The following is a 15,966-nucleotide window of genomic DNA, read 5'->3' on the forward strand; positions in this document are numbered from 1 at the left end:
CCATTTGGCCTCAGGCTTTTCCTCCTTGGTTTTCTCTTTTCTGTGACTTCTTCCTTCTCTTCTGGACCTCTCTCTTTTTTTCATCCTCTATTTTGACTCTCTTGGCTTTTTTAAAGTCAGCAGAGTTCTCACGTTTACCTTCTCCCTCCTCATCAGAGTCAGAGAACTCTTCTTCACTGGCAATCGTTTGTCAGAGGAACAGATTGAGATGCATTGGTCAGGGTATGACCGGCCTGAAAATGGCCTCGTAGGACTCATCAACAATCCCATCTTAGAGCAGGTAGTTAACAGCATAGTACTTGTCTTTGCCAGCACCAATATCCCATAAGTCCCCTGTGCCTGGGAAGTACTCGCCATTCTTGTGAAAGGATCCAGTCATGACCCTGTCATGTAGTATTAAAGTCCTCTTCCATGCCATCACCATGGTGAATATCAGTATCAATATACAGCACCATCTGGTGATACTTTAGCAGTTCCAGGATGACCAAGATGGTATCATTGACGTTAACAGAAACCAGGTGCTTCAGACTTCTTTGTATGGTGAAGGCCCACAGCCCAATTCACAGTGATGTCCGTCTGTTGCTTATTAAGTTTCACAGCACCTGCAACAGAGCCACCAGTAGATAACTGACAGAACTCAAACAGGCCATCAAATCCCAGGCACTTCTCACCAATGTTGAATCTCTGCATCTGCTTGCTACACTCCATGTTTTCTGGGTGGATGGAACAAGGATTTAATTTGGTCATCACTGTGGTTCTTGGTCATCGCCTCAACATTTGCTCTGTGAGGGCGATAGATTTCCATCTTTCTGTAGAGACCATAGTTAAGCAGCAAATTGTGAGTCATGCAGATTCAGTGGAGCTTCATTGGGTGATCATGTCAGTAAAAGTAATTTCCAACAGTTTTGTCATAGTAATAGGAGACTTTCCTCTTGGAGCCCTGAGTCTGTGCTATCTTGCTCTCCTCGCATACCTCCAGTCAGTCAATCTGTCTGCCCCTGCTTTTACTCTTTGGAGCCCATCTTCCATGGTCCAAATACTTCAGGTCCTCCTCAGTTTCAGCAAGCTAGGTTGTATCATCCGCAACAACGTAGGTTGTTGATGAGTCTTCCTCCAACCCTGATACCACATTCCTCCTCATAAAGCCCAGCCTATCAAAAGATCTGTTCTGCATATAAATTTAAAAGGTATGAAGAAAGAATGAACATTGACACACTCCTTTCCATTTTAGATTCATGCTTGTTTCCTGTATTGCATGAACACAATCAAGTGTTCTGAGATTCCCACTCTTCTCAAGGTTAGCCACATTTGTTGTCATCTAGTCAAAAGCTTTGTCACAGTCAATGAAACACAGACATCCTCATCTGATGTTGGTGATAATGTCTCTGATGCCACTGCCTCTTCTAAACTTGGTTTGTGTTTTGGGAAGTTTTGCCAATATATGGTTGCAGTCATTTTTGGATAATCTTCAGCAGAATTTAACTCGTGTATGGTATCAGTGATACTGTTCTATAATTTTCACACTGTCAGGTTACCCTTTTTTGGAATGGGATCAAATATGGACCTATTTCAGTCTGTTGGCCAGGTGGTTGTCATCCAGATTTCTTGGCACAACTTGGTGAGCACACTCAGGGCAACATCTGTCTGTTGAAATATGTTAGTTGGTATTCCATTAATTCCTGGGGCCTTGTTTTTTGCCAACTCCTTCAGAGCAGCTTGAACTTCCTCCTCCATCACCGTTGCGTCTTTTTTTATTGGTTTGCTTACAAAGTTTGTATACATTATGTTTCCTACTATTTTTCATTCATGCTGTTTCATACGTTACCTTGACTTTTCACCATGACCTTTCCCATTTCCTTTCTCCCCTGGTTGCCTCCTGATCATATGCTGTTACATGAAAAACTTCCGTGACAGCCAATTCTTTTTTTCCCCCAGAGTTAATCTTGCTTGCTGAAACTGAGGAGGACCTGAAATGCTTGCTGCAGAGGGTCAAGGACTGCAGCCTTCACTATGGATTGAGGCTCAATGTCAAGAAGACAAAGATTCTCACCACTGGACCAATTGGCAGCATCAGGATGGATGGTGAAGAGATTGAGATTGTTCACAACTTTAGTCTGCTTGGCTCCACAGGCAACACTCTTGGCAACAGTAGCCAGGAAATAGAAAAACATATTGCAATGGGAAAGTCTGCAGTTAGGGACCTCTCCAGGGTACTGAAGAGCAATGGTGTCACTCTGGAGACTAAGGTGAATCTGATACAGGCTATGGTTTACAATCACTTGTTATGCATTAGAGTTGGACAATGACTAGGAAGGATAGAAAGAGAATTGATGCCTTTGAGCTGTGGTGCTGGAGAAGAGTACTGATTGTACCATGGACTGTCAAGAAAACAAACAGATTCATTCTGAAAAGGGTTAAACCAGGCTGCTCCTTTGAGGCAAGAATTCTGGGGCTTCGTCTGACATACTTTGGACATGTTGTAAGAAGGGACAGGTCCTTGGAGAGGGTCATCATGCTTGGGAGGGTGGAGGGACAGCACAGGAGGGGAAGACCCTCTATGAGGTGGATTGATTCAGTGACTGGGGTAATCGGGATGGGTGTGTCAGAGACAGTGCGATTGGCACAGGATAGAGCAGGGTTTAGGGCTGTTGTACATAGGGTCACTATGAGTCGCAAACTACTTGCCGGCACGTAACAACAACAACAAACTAATTATTGATTTTGTATATATATATATATATATATACACTCTATATCTAAACTATATCTAAATATATATATATATACACACACACTAGTTTATTTACAAAATTCAAATACATTCTTTTCCAGCCAATTCTTTCATTTATTCATGAGATATTTATTAAAATAACACATTTAGGGACAAAATCAATACAATATACACATCATTACTGAAAACTGTATATCATCATACAAAAACGGATTTTATTTTGGGAAACTGATTTCTAATTTATGGCAAGTTTCACTTTCAGGAATAAAATCACAGAACAACATGGTCTAATTCAATCTTAATGGCTGCCATGCTGAGCAAGGAATTCTCTGTAGGAGTTCCTTCTTTACACTGTCAGGTACCAGGGCTCTGCCTTTTGGAGTGATTTCATCCAGCCAATTCTTTTTGGTATAGCACCATCTTGTACTTCTTCCATCTTCTTTTAATGCTTTTCAGATTTTTCAATATTCTGTTCATAGCATCCTTAGGTATTGTAACTCAAGGCTTGAATTTGTCCTTCAGTTCTTTCAGCTTAAGAAATGCCGAGCAGGTTCGTCCCTTTTGATTTTCCTTCCCTTTGCTTTGGCTTCTCGACACTCTAGAGCAGTGTTGTCTCTGCTGACATGCATCTCAGTCTTTTCTTCCTCCTCTATCTTTGCAGTGGCCTCTTGTTTTCCTCATGAATGATATTCTTGATATCCTCCCACAGCTCATCTGATTAGTGCATTTGTGTTCAAAGCTTCAATCCTGTTCCTGAAGTGATTTTTAAACTCAGGGGGGATAGACTCAAGGTCAAAGTTTGGTTTCTGTGGATTTCATTTTCTTTAGCTTCAGTTTGAACTCACACATGAGTAGTTGGTAAAATATATAAGAAAGGATTGTCATTGTGATAATTTAATGTAGAATTCAATAGCCTTAATTGCTTTCACCTTGCTGTGTGATTATCACTGCTCCTTTGCAATCCTTTAATGCAGTTCAGTAAGTACCAGCCTTCGGAAAAAACACATCTTGCTGCAGAAAGTATAGGGGCAGCGAAGGGGAAGACCCTCCAGGAGAAATGACTACAACTATGGGCTTGAGCAAGTCAGAAATCGTGAGGACGGCACAGGATAGGTCCTGCTTTCATTATGTTGTTCACAGTGTTGCTATGAGTCAGAATCAACTTGATGGCACCCAAAACATCATTGCTTCTATTCACCTATGTAGAAAGTAGATATCCTCCAATTTATTTCTGTTTATATTTGCTGTTGCTATTGTTATGTGTCATCAATTCACCTGTGACTCATAGTGATCCTATCTATATACAACAGCTCTGAAGCCTGTCCTGTCCTGAGTCAGTTTCACTGACTCTGACACACCTAACCCCATTGCCCCAGTTACTCTATCAATTCATCTCATCTGGGATCTTTCTCTCCTGCACTGTCCCTCCACCCTTCTGAGCATGACGTTTACATATAATATCTTCTAAATTAACTAAATAAAAATTAACAAATCAAACTTTCAGAGACAAAGATTAAAATTTGTAAATAGGCTCTTAATGGTTATTTCGATGCTTCTTCAGAGTGCTAAAGAGCAACAATGTCCGTTTAGAGACTAAGGTGCACCTGATGCAGGCCGTGGTATTCTTGCTTACTGTGCATCTGAGAGCAGGACAATGAACAAGGATAACAGGCAATGAATTGATGACTTTGAATTATGGTGCCAGAGAAGAGTACTGAATATATCATGGACTGTCAAGAGAATAAACTAGTCTGTCCTAGGGAGGGTGAAACCAGTTTTCTCCTTGGAGCAAGGATTTTGAAACTCCATCTCACATACTTTGGGCATGTTGCAAAGAGAGACTAGTCCTTGAAGAAGGACATTATGCTTGGAAATGTAGAGGTTTAGTGCAGAAGAGTAAGACTTTGGAAGAGATGAGTTGGCACAGTGAATGTGTGAACTGGGTCAAGTGTGTCAGAGATGGTAAGATTGACTCAGGAATGAACAAAGTTCAGAACCATTATTGATAGGGTCATAGCCAACTCAATGGAGCATAACAAGAATGACTTATATCTCTTCTCATCTGGCAGCAATATTCTATTATCAACAGTAATTCCATAAACCAATCGAAAGTGAAACACTCATGCAATTAATTCCAAACATTCTCTTTTTATGTGTCTCTCCCAAAGCTCCAAATTTAAAATAAAATACAATCACTGTGGAATTAAACTTTTCTTAGATCTAAATGGGCCATAAATTCCTATCTGGAGAAGGCAATTTCCTGCCCTTGACTTCATTCTCAGTTCTTATGATTATTTGTAAAACAGATTTAGGAATACATTTGGCATTCTCCCATGGTTTGCAGATTACTGTGTAGGCCATTCATGCTCCACAAATTAAATGAACAAATTTCTGCCATTGTTATGTTCCACAAGTCCCCTGAGACTAATAGCAACCCTACTTACAATAGCTCTGAATCTTGCTCTATCCTGAGCCAGTCTCACTGCCTCTGACAAACCTATCCTCATTATCCCAGTTACTATGTCAATCCATCTCATCTGGAATCTTCCTCTATTGTGCTATCAGGCATGATGTCCCTCTCCAGGGACTAGTCCTTGTTGGCCACTTGCTCAAAGTATGTGAGGTAGAGCTTCAAAATCCTTGCCTCCAAGGAGCAGCCTGTTTTCACCCTTTCTAGGATAAACCTGTTTGTTCTCTTGGCAACTCAATACTCTTCTTCAGCACCAGAGCTCAAAAGCATCAATTCTTCTGTCATCTTTTCTCTCTGATGCATAGTAAGTAATTGCAAAGACCATGGCCTAAATCAGGTGTACCTTTCACTCTTCAGACTGAAATCTTTGCTCTTTAGCATTTTTGAGAGGTCCCTGACAGCAGCCTTTCCCAGAGCAATTCTTTTTATTTCCTAACCCCTTTCATTAATCCTTTTTTTTTCATTTTTGATTTCTTGACTGCTTGTGCCAAAAGTGTTGATTGCGTAGCCAAGCAAGCTGAAATTGTTAACAATCTCCATCTCTCCAACAGCTATCATGGTGCTGCCAATTGGCCCAATGGTGAGAATCTTTGTCTTCTTAATGTTGAGCTTCAATCCATATTGAAGACTACAGTCCTTAACCTTTTGTAGCAAGCACTTCAGTTCCTCCTCAGTTTTGATGAGCAAGATTGTGTCATCTGCATAATGCAAGTTGTTGAGTCTTCCTCCAGCCCTGATGCCAAATTTCTCCTCATAAAATCTGTCCTCCCAAATGATCTGTTCTGCATATAGATTCAAAAGATATGGAGACAGGATGCATCCCTGACCCACCGCTTTCCTGATTTTGAACCATGCAGTGTTTCCATGTTCTGTTCTAAGGACTGCTTCCTGGTCCAAGTATAGGTTACACAAAAAGAAATTCTCACATAAAATAAAGGTTGAAAATAGTAGACGAGAACAGAAAATTAATCTATTTTGTAAATTATGATGCAAAACAGTGCAATTAAGTGAAAAGGAGACCTAATAGGTTAATAGGATGAGATCGCATTTTTATTTTTTCACTAAACAGCTAGGGAAACTTTCTTACCTAATCATGTCAGCTAAAACAATTCTTACTAGGGAAGTTATAAAGAAAATTGAAGGTTAATAGAGTTCTAATAGTTTCACTTGTTATGCAACTCTTGCTTCACCTGGCTTAAAAACATTAATTATTCTAGGACACCAGGGAATCAGTTACGTTAGTTAATTAATTTACATTTTTAACTTTTTATGTGAAAAGTAAGTAATTGTCCATTAGTTTTTTAAGGCTGTAAATTTTTATGGAGGTAAAAGCTTATTCATTTCTTTCTAGTAGAAATCAACTCACAACTGAGCCTCTTGCTGGTTTTCAGAGGTTATAATTTGTACAAGAAGAGATTGCCCATCCTTCTTTCCAGAAACATCTGCTGGATTCAAACAGCATGCCTTTGGGATTGCAGCCCAGTGTCTTATCACTAGGCCATCAGAGCTCCCTGGACTGTTGTCCTTAGATAAATCTTATTATGCATACATTTTATAAAATTTCTGGCCATTGGAATCCCTTTAAATGTTACTCCAAATTTCCATAAGGCTGTTAGTTAATTTTTAAATCAACATTACCAAATGTGCTGTACAACTAAATAAACACAAGTTCCTTGGAACATTCTGAGTGTTCTGTCCTTCTCTCTGCTATAGATTTCTTTCATTGTTTTGCCTTCCACTATCCCATTCATTCTTGATTACTGCTGTTAATGACTAGCCACTGAATTGCTCCACCAGTGTTACTCTTAGGCCAGTGTCGGATTACTCAATAAGCAAGGTAAACCTGGCCTTACTTTTGCCTGTTTACTTATCTTCAGGGGGGAAGTTCACATTTCTTCACCTCATCAAAGATTCTGCTTCCAGGTATGGCTGGCATACACCTCTCTCTCTCTCTCTCTCTCTCTCTCCCTCTCAAGCTCTCAGCACCTTCCTACAGACTCAAAGCCTCTTCAGATTGACAATCCCTGACAGTAAGCCACGGCAAGCGTCAGTTTACTTGTGCTTACTCATCAATCTATAGTGAACAAGGGGTGAAGATAGTGAATCAATGTCTAGGAAAGACATTTGGAACAGTAAGCCTGTGACACCATATGCATCTTACAGTAAAATAATGTTATGAACATGAGAAAATTAAGAAACTGAGCAAGTCCACACTTGCAATAGGACTGAGGTGAAGAGCTATCCATCCCCCTAGAATCGGGGGTTATTTCATTTCCTGGTGTAAGCAGCTGACTGCCTCCCCTCACCAGACCTTTACATTACTCCAGGAAGCAAGCATTGTTAAAATTAAGTGACTCTCACAGATCTGGAGAGCTCCTCACCAAAACATTGTTGCAAAACAGGAAAGAAAGGGGGGAGGGGGGAGAAACTAAAGAGACTATCTTTTTAAAACTGGAACAAGATGTTTGGTTTGTGGGGCAGGATAAACTTGGTGCCCATCAAGAGCCTGCTGCTAAGACTTGAGGTTGGAGTATACTTACTCATAGCGATCATCTGGATCCACAGGGGAGGAAGTGGAAGGAACACAATGATGGAGAAACAGGCTGAGCTTGGACGTGTTCCTTCAGCGCTGCCCACCTAGCACACACAGATGTATGGAAGAGCAGGGAAGGGTTGTTGGCTTGAGGAGCAGGGAGTCAAGAGGATGCCAGGCTTGTGGAGCTAGGACTGAGTGAAGGGACCAGGAGGTCCATAATGTAGGGAGAAGTATGGACTCCTGAGCTTACAGCTGATGCCCATTTGAACCTAGCCACGCATGGCTGAGGAAGGGTTGACCAGAACCCAATCAGATGATCCAGGCTGTGAGCAAGGGTAGATTTCTACAACCTGATGGCTTGCTCTAAACTGCAATTTGCTTGTGGATACAGATGCTCAAAGTTCCCAAGTTGAACAGAGGATTCTTCAGCAAAAGGGACATGCTTATTGCCTTCGAGTACTGTTTTGATAGAGATTGACAAATCAGAAGTTGGCTATCTAAAATGGGACTATTAAGACATGAGGCATGAAATAGCTGGCTTACATGCTTGCAGAAATGTAGATATTAATAAGTGGGGGAAAATCCACTATATATATGAACAAAATAAAATGTAAATGAAAGATTGTATAAAACACAATGTACACACATGAAATACAATGTATATGAATGATAAAAATATTCATTAAAAAGCCTACCATTGTTGTCACAGAACGCCAATAAGTTTGGATCTCAAGAAACACATTATGGAGAATTTACCTGTATCTCCCAACTCCTCTGCCCACCAGAACAGCCCATTTTTGGGCAATATAATGCAGGACAACTTTGCTTCCTAGTGCTTTGCCAAGATTGTTTTTCACTCCGAGTCTCTGTGTCACATTTTGGTAATTCTCACAACATTCCAGACTTTCCCCATTATGCTATCACACACCTAATAGACTAGTCAGACAAAAACCAAATGTGCTATTCTCTAGCTGTTTCCCCTCATAGCGATTCTCCTCTGGATTTCTCTTTACAAGAGAAGACTGTTCATTTTTCATCTGTGGAGCAGTTGGTAGATTCAATCCATTGACCTGTAGATTAGCAGCCTGATACATAACCCACTATACCACCAGGCCTTCTTTAATAGACTACAGTATAGTGTAAACATGAGCTTTGGTGCTGGAGAAGAACACTAAATATATTGCCAATACAGAACATTCAGGTCTGTCCTGGAGAGGGTGAACTCAAGTTGTTCCTTGGAGGCAGGAATTTTGAAGCTCTGTCTCACATACTTTGGTCATGTTGATAGGAGGGACCAGTCCTTAAAGAGGGACACCATGCTTGGAAGAGCGGAGGGACAGCGCAAGGGAGGAAGCCCCAGGATGAGCTGACTTGACACAGTAACTCAGGTAAGAGGGGTAGGTCAGAAACAGTGAGATTGGCTCAGGATACACAGGCGACTCAACAGCACATAACTACAAGGCCATAGAAAGAGGATGGTAGGTGGTGTAGTGATTAAATGCTTGCCTGCTAACCAAACAGTCCGTGATCCAAAGCCATCCAGTTCCTTCTTGGAGGAAACATATGGCAGTCTGCTCCCATAAAGATTCATAGTCTTGGAAACGCTATTTATAAGTTAGAATTAGCTTGATGGCAGTTGGTTTGGTTTTGAGCTTCTCAAACTCATGGAGCTTAGAGCCACAGATACTTGGATTTGAATACCTGCTGGGCAATTTACCTGACAAATGACTTACCTTAGTGACTCCAAAAACTCGTCTGTAATATGGGAAGAAAAGGAACCTTACCTCTTAGGGCAATGTTGTTGTTGTTGTGTATCACTGAGTCAGAACCGACTCACAGCTGACCCTCCAGTGGGTTTTCAGAGGCAGTAAAATCACGTGAGAGGAGATTGCCCATCCTCCTCCTGAGATGCAGCTGGTGAACCCGAAACACATGTGTTTGCATTGGCAGCTCAACTCCTTCCCATGAAGCCACCAGAGGTCCCATTAGGTCTATAGTTAAGTACTTAGCATAAAACTGATCTGCTAGAAAGGAAGTCTAGTCTGATTTTGGGGGGGAAAGAATGTATGTAATGTCTGGTTTATTTTTTTTCATGACCTCAATATTTGAATGAATTCCCTTCTGTTATTACCTGACCCCTTCCTCCCCCACCTCAACTCATCCACTGGTTACTGATACCCCAATATTTATTCTATGATTATACACCTTCCCCAAGGACAGAGTTTATGAAATCTCTTGGAGATTTCCTCCAAAATCCTGGAAACTTTGCAAATTCCTCTAACCCAGCAGACACAGGATTTTACAGTATGCATGGCACTGTCAGGTCCACTAAAGTGTTTTCCCTGGGCATTTGAGTGGCACCCTGACAGATTAGAACTGCCCCACAGGGGTTTCTCAGTGGGAATCCTTACAGAAGCCACCACTGGAGAGCTTCAAACCACTTCCCCACCCCTCTTTTATTTTTTCATTGTTGCACATTTTCTCCCCCACTTCAGTTAGCCCACCCCGCAAAGCACTCCTTGTATAATGCGTAATCATGTTCCTTTCAAACAGTTCTTCCCCTCACCTGTTCCAATGCAGTGTTCATTATCTATCCATGCTTTCCTCATTCCCTCTCCAAAACCACCATGTCTTTCCTATTTTATAACAGTGGTATTATTTACCCTTTGGTGACTGAGATATTTCACTTAGCATAATGTTCCCAAGGCTCCTCCATGTTGTATATTTTACTCTTTCATTATTTTTCAGTGCTGTGTAGTATTCTACCATGTGGATATACCATAGTTTTTCTATCCATTCTTTATTGATGAGCCCTTATGTTGCTTCCATCTCTTTACTACTGTGAATCATGCAGCAATAAACATGGGTGTGCATACATCTGTTTGAGTTGTGGTTCTGGTTTCTTTAGAGTATATTCCCAGTAGTGGAACTGCTGGGTCAAATCGCATTTCTACTTCCAACTTTCTGAGAAAGTCCCAGATTGCCTTTCATTTTACATTCCCACCAGCAGTGAAAAAGAGTTCCAATGTCTCTACAATATTGCGAGCATTTGTTTGTAGCCCTGCTGAATTTTGCTATCATTGATGGGGTTCAAACCACTTTTTTGGTACCAGTGTTTAACTGTTAGCACCACCTGGGCATCTTAAATATACACATGTCCCCTTTAAAACACACTGCCTTCAAGTTGGTTCCAACTAGTGGAGACCTTCCATTAGAAGCTGGAAATAGTTTTCTTTCCATTTTTAGTCTCTTTTGGTTCACTGATGAAAGTTACACAAATGTTCAGGTCTTCCGTTCATAGGGTTGCTACGAGTCATCTACAACTCAACACCACTTAACAACAACATAGAGAGAGCTCGGTTGGTTTAGTGGATAGAAAATGATGCTACCACACCAAAGGTGGGTGATTTTAATCTGTGGCCCTCAGACCTGGTTTTAATTGGTGGGGTTTTTTAAAAATTTTTATTATTTGTGTGTACCATCAAATCAGATCTGACTGGTACAGGAGGAGATTGTCCCTCCTTCCCCGGCAGAGCATCTGGTGGATTCAAACTGTGCACCTCTGGGATTGTAGTGCAGCTTCTTGCCACTAGGCCACCAGAGCCCCCCAATTGTTTTTGGTCAAACATTCTTCTAAGTGGTATAGCCCTGGTCTGTCCATTTGCTATACAGAGGTAACTCATGGTTGTTGTGATGTTAAACACTGTGACACAGATGTGTCAAATGCAATAATGGTTACCCATGGTGGACAGTGTTTGGTGGAGCTCCCCGATTAAAACAAGCTTGGAAGTGGGAGTGGCATCCACTTCCAGAATAGGTTGTCTCAGGAAACTCAATGAACTTGGAGAAAGGATGAAAGTTATACAAGTGTTCAAGTCTTTCATTCATAGGGTCTCTATGAGTCATACTCAGTGGCACTTAACAACACCACATTGGTCTGCATACAAATTTTGTATACATTGTTTCACACTATCCTTCATTCACATTGTGTTTCATACAATCATCCCCATTCATTATATTTTCTAACACTAATCACATTCAACCAGGACCACTATTATCCCGTCTTTCCAGATTTCCTCTAGATCTTTCCAATTCCCTTTACTCCTTCCCACCCTCCCTCCAGCCACCAAATTGTGTCTCTATGATGTCTCCTTTGCCCATACTCACCCTTCTACTCCCACTCTTTCCCTCCTTGAAGCCACATCAACATCTGACTTGTTATCCTTCTGTTTTTACAATAATGCGGTATCTGTCCTTATGCTCTCAAGTCTCTCCCAAGTCATGAAGTAATTTTCAAAATCACTGGTCTTGAAGTTGGAAGTCTTTCTGAGAGGAAGTCTGTCCATCTTTCTCCCTCAAAAAACAAATGGTTTTGAACTGTAGATCTTTTGGTTAGCAGCCCCATACGTTATAAACTAGGCCATCAGGGACAACCCTTTTAAAGCAGCCTTACTTGGTCTGGCAGACAGCCTGAGAAGACTGATGTGACTCGGTACCAAGAACTGTGAACCATGTCTGTCAGAATGCCATTTTCTGCGGCACCCACTGGCAGCAACACCCAACTGATAGAGATCCATGTCTGCCAGAGCAGCGCTGTACTCCATAAGGTTTCCAACAGCTGCTTTTCTGGAAGTAGATCACCAGGCCTTTCTTCTGAGGCACATCTGGGTGGACTGGAACTTCGAACCTTTCAGTAAGCAGCCAGGCACATTAACACTTGCACCACCCAGGGACTGCCCCCACCACATAACGAGCACTAAAATACTCAGAATTTGTGAGGCGTTCCTGGCTGAAATGTGGACTTTGGTGTTTACACCCATCCCTGGGCAGAGAGGTCCTTGATCATAACACTCTGCTTCATCACCATTGTCTACAGATAATACCTTTGGAAGTCAATGAATGGAAAACTAATTTGCTCTCTAAACTTTTCCCTCAAATCACAAGTGGAGTTGGGGAGGGCAGGGAGGTGCCAAATTGCTGACTCCTTCTTGTTCTCTTCACAGCTAGGTCTGGAAAAGCAAAAGGATGACTAATTGAGGAGTAAACACTATTTTTGGAATTCAGCAGTGGGCATTCTGGAAAGTCTGCCCAGCGAGAGCACTGCCCCCAGAGAGAGCATTGCCGGTCTGGTCCGCTGCCTGAAGGGAATGCTTCAGTGCTTCCGTACAACCTGAGGTGCCTCTGCAATCCAAGCCTGGCCTGAGGAGTCTCCACAACGACAGAGATGAAGAAACTGAACTGCAGAAAAGAACTTGTTCAAGATAAAGCAAAGACTTAGGGACAACTTTGTCACAGAAGGTCTACTGAGATAAGGAGAAACAAAACAAAAAGTTATGTCTTCCTGTAATTCTGCCCTGGCACAGCTATGTCATGAGATGCTTGTATTAGAATAGCTGTTTAAAATAGCTAGGGGGAGAAAATTTGGAAGGGGGAAATAAAAACGGACCTGGGACATTATTTTCCCAAATGCAGGTACTGCATCATCTGTATCTGAATGGCCTGTTTAGGGGAAGCTCAGGAATAGGTCCAGATTGAAGTGATAGTGCCTGGGGTGCCATAAAAATGTCCAGGCTTCTTTCCCCACCAACCCCAGGAAAAGACCAGACGTATACTTATCGGTGTATTTCAATCAGGTATTTTATTGGTCTGGCAAATGCAAAATATACAAATTTCTGAAAGGCATTCCCTGTTTGAAAGCTAGCATAGCTTCATTCCAGGTAATTAATTCACACAAATATACAGAACACAAAATAAGTCATAAGTCACACATAAAAAGCCCCCAAACCAATTCACAACTAGACCTAACCTATATACAGCTTCCTATGTCTAGGTTTTCTTGTACATATTAAATAAATAAATAGCATATCTGCTATCAAAACAATAAAAAAATAAAGTTCAAGTATTACAGATGAAAAAACATCATTGGTGTGGTTTAAAGTTTTCTTCTCCTCCCCAGTGAAGAGCTTTGCCCACGATTATCCTCTCAGGACAGGATGAGAAGGAGGGACAGCCACCCCAAAGCAAATATACAAAGTTAAAAAGATTGGTCCCAGTGTTTTTGGTGGGGTGGGGAGGGAGGAGAGTTAGGGTCAGTCTTCTCTGCACAAGCTCCAGGCCTGCAGCTCGAGCACACCCGCCATCTATGCCTTTGAGTGGAACAGCAGTCCTCTTTCCTCCACGATCCCCCCTCCCTGTGCGTATTCATGTTCTCAGCTTCCTCATCACAGGTAGCCCCTTACCAAATGTTTAAAGTTCTATGGTACACAAAGCCTTATTTAGGTATTTATTTTAGGTAGTCTGAGAAGAAAAGGCCCCCTCTCAAAGCCCTCATGTGTTTAAGACGTTAAAGTCCATATTGAAAAAAGAGTCTGCTCTGACAACTAGAAACAGGGCCATTCTTGGCAGAATGTTAGGATATAAGAAAGCCATTCAAGAGCAAAGTCGCAGGCCCTTCATGTCTAAAAATATGACTAACCTTAACACATTCTCTCTCTCTCTCTCACACACACACACAGTGTCAAACAATTCTCACTACAGCAGGGAAAGGAGATAGGAATACAGGAATGTATACATCTCCTCTTAGGCCAGGGCCAATTAAATTGGGGTGGGAGCAGGGAGTAACTGGATAGTTGGGTGTGAAACCTCAGGACTGGAGGGTATCTGAAGCATGTCCCCAGTTGGGGTCAAAGGAAATAATTCTTTAAAAGTTTTAGATGTCTAATCCCCAGAAACTAGTCCCTTGAGGGAAAGGGATGCACAGGCTCAAAGGCAGAAGGCAGGAAAAGGTAAGTGACCTTTGGCACCAGTTTCCAGAGATCCTCAAAAGTGTCATTTGCCAAACTTTACAGAGGTTTTTTTGAGCTGTTTCTTTTTGGCCTACAGACACCTCTCTGTCCCCAGCACATGGAGGAAACGTCAACAAGCAGAAATGAGAATTATTTAGGACCCCATGTCCTATAAGCCTTGCTTCCATCCTTCCCCTCCATTCTGCCCTCCACAACATCACAGGTGCCATGAAGGCAAAGCAAGTACTACATTTTATTACTTCGCATTCCCCATGGTGCCCAGAATAGAGCATACAGAGATAACATGGAAAAACATAGAGAACTGAGCCAAATCCTGATGGAAAATTATGCACAGCCTCTTGGAGGAAATGGCATTTAATAAGGCCTTCCATGAACCAGTCATGCCTGGGAAGCATTGGGGAAGAGGAAAGTCCCGAAGAGAGAAAACCAGGTTCTCCTCCTTCTCCATGTAAGCTTCAGAGGCAGTCTGGTGACCACTCAAAGATCTGATCCCTGGTCAATTTACTGGGGTCCCTCCAAGGTTCCCCATCTCATGGGCATGCCAAATCCCCCAATTCTTTCAGAGCTCATGGCCTTTAAGGGTTAACTCAAACCAAAATTCCCTAAAGTGCAACTTTCTCATCTGCATCTTCCATAACAAAGTGCAAAGCAAGCAGGCTCCAGGAGAGAGAAGCTCTTGGGTGCTTCCAGAAACAGGCAGGAAGCAAGGAGCTCTCTGAGAGTGAGGCCTGAGTTAGCATCCTTCAGCAAAATTCACTGTACTTAACATCTTCAAAGGCGAAACACAGACCTGGGAAGCATATGGGCCAGTAGCTTAGTCAGTGGTGTGTCATCACTTTTAGCTGACAAGCAAATCTTGGCTCAGGGATTTCTCTGGGGAAAAGACATTCACTCTCTATATCCAAGTTTAGCTCCCAAGCTCCAAATCACCATGTTCTCAAGTCATTCTCCTGAAGGCATCTTCTCAGGCCATGAGGCTCTGAAGAGTCAAGCAAAAGTCTAAAATTATCCCTTAATGCTCAACAACTACCATCTAGTTCTCCACAGTTTTGGGATTCTGCTGCCATTGTCTTCTTCCCAGCTGTGAGCCTGTCAGACCAGGATCAAACAAAACAGAACAGAACATGGTCACCCAAGGTTCCTTCCTCAGAGCCTTTCGGCGTCTCAGCCACCATTCGTTCACGCTCCTCTCCAAGCCTCCTGGAAGACTCTGAGGCCAGACGTCCCTGGAAGACTGGAGGAGGCAGAGGACAGCGGTCTGCAGGGCAATGCAGGAAGCAGTGGGTTCTGCACAGGAAAGGCCTTCGAGGCACTGGGCCTCACACACTGAGCGGAGGGCAGGCTCTCTTCCACCTGCAGACCCCGCTCCACTACCTCCGCCCAATCTCACAAGTCCCTGGGATCATTTGGGCCAATGGAGGAG

The 15,966-nt window shown here is 42.3% G+C and overlaps 1 pseudogene; it reads right to left on the minus strand.

Annotated features, from left to right (window-relative positions):
• Positions 1-217: 217 nt before the first annotated feature.
• LOC102872854 lies at positions 218-12,314 on the minus strand (annotated as a pseudogene).
• Positions 12,315-15,966: the final 3,652 nt, after the last annotated feature.

Source organism: Elephantulus edwardii, unplaced genomic scaffold (genome assembly GCF_000299155.1).
Source record: "Elephantulus edwardii isolate Elephantulus edwardi_28Jun2011 unplaced genomic scaffold, EleEdw1.0 scaffold00105, whole genome shotgun sequence".
NCBI lineage: Eukaryota > Metazoa > Chordata > Mammalia > Macroscelidea > Macroscelididae > Elephantulus > Elephantulus edwardii.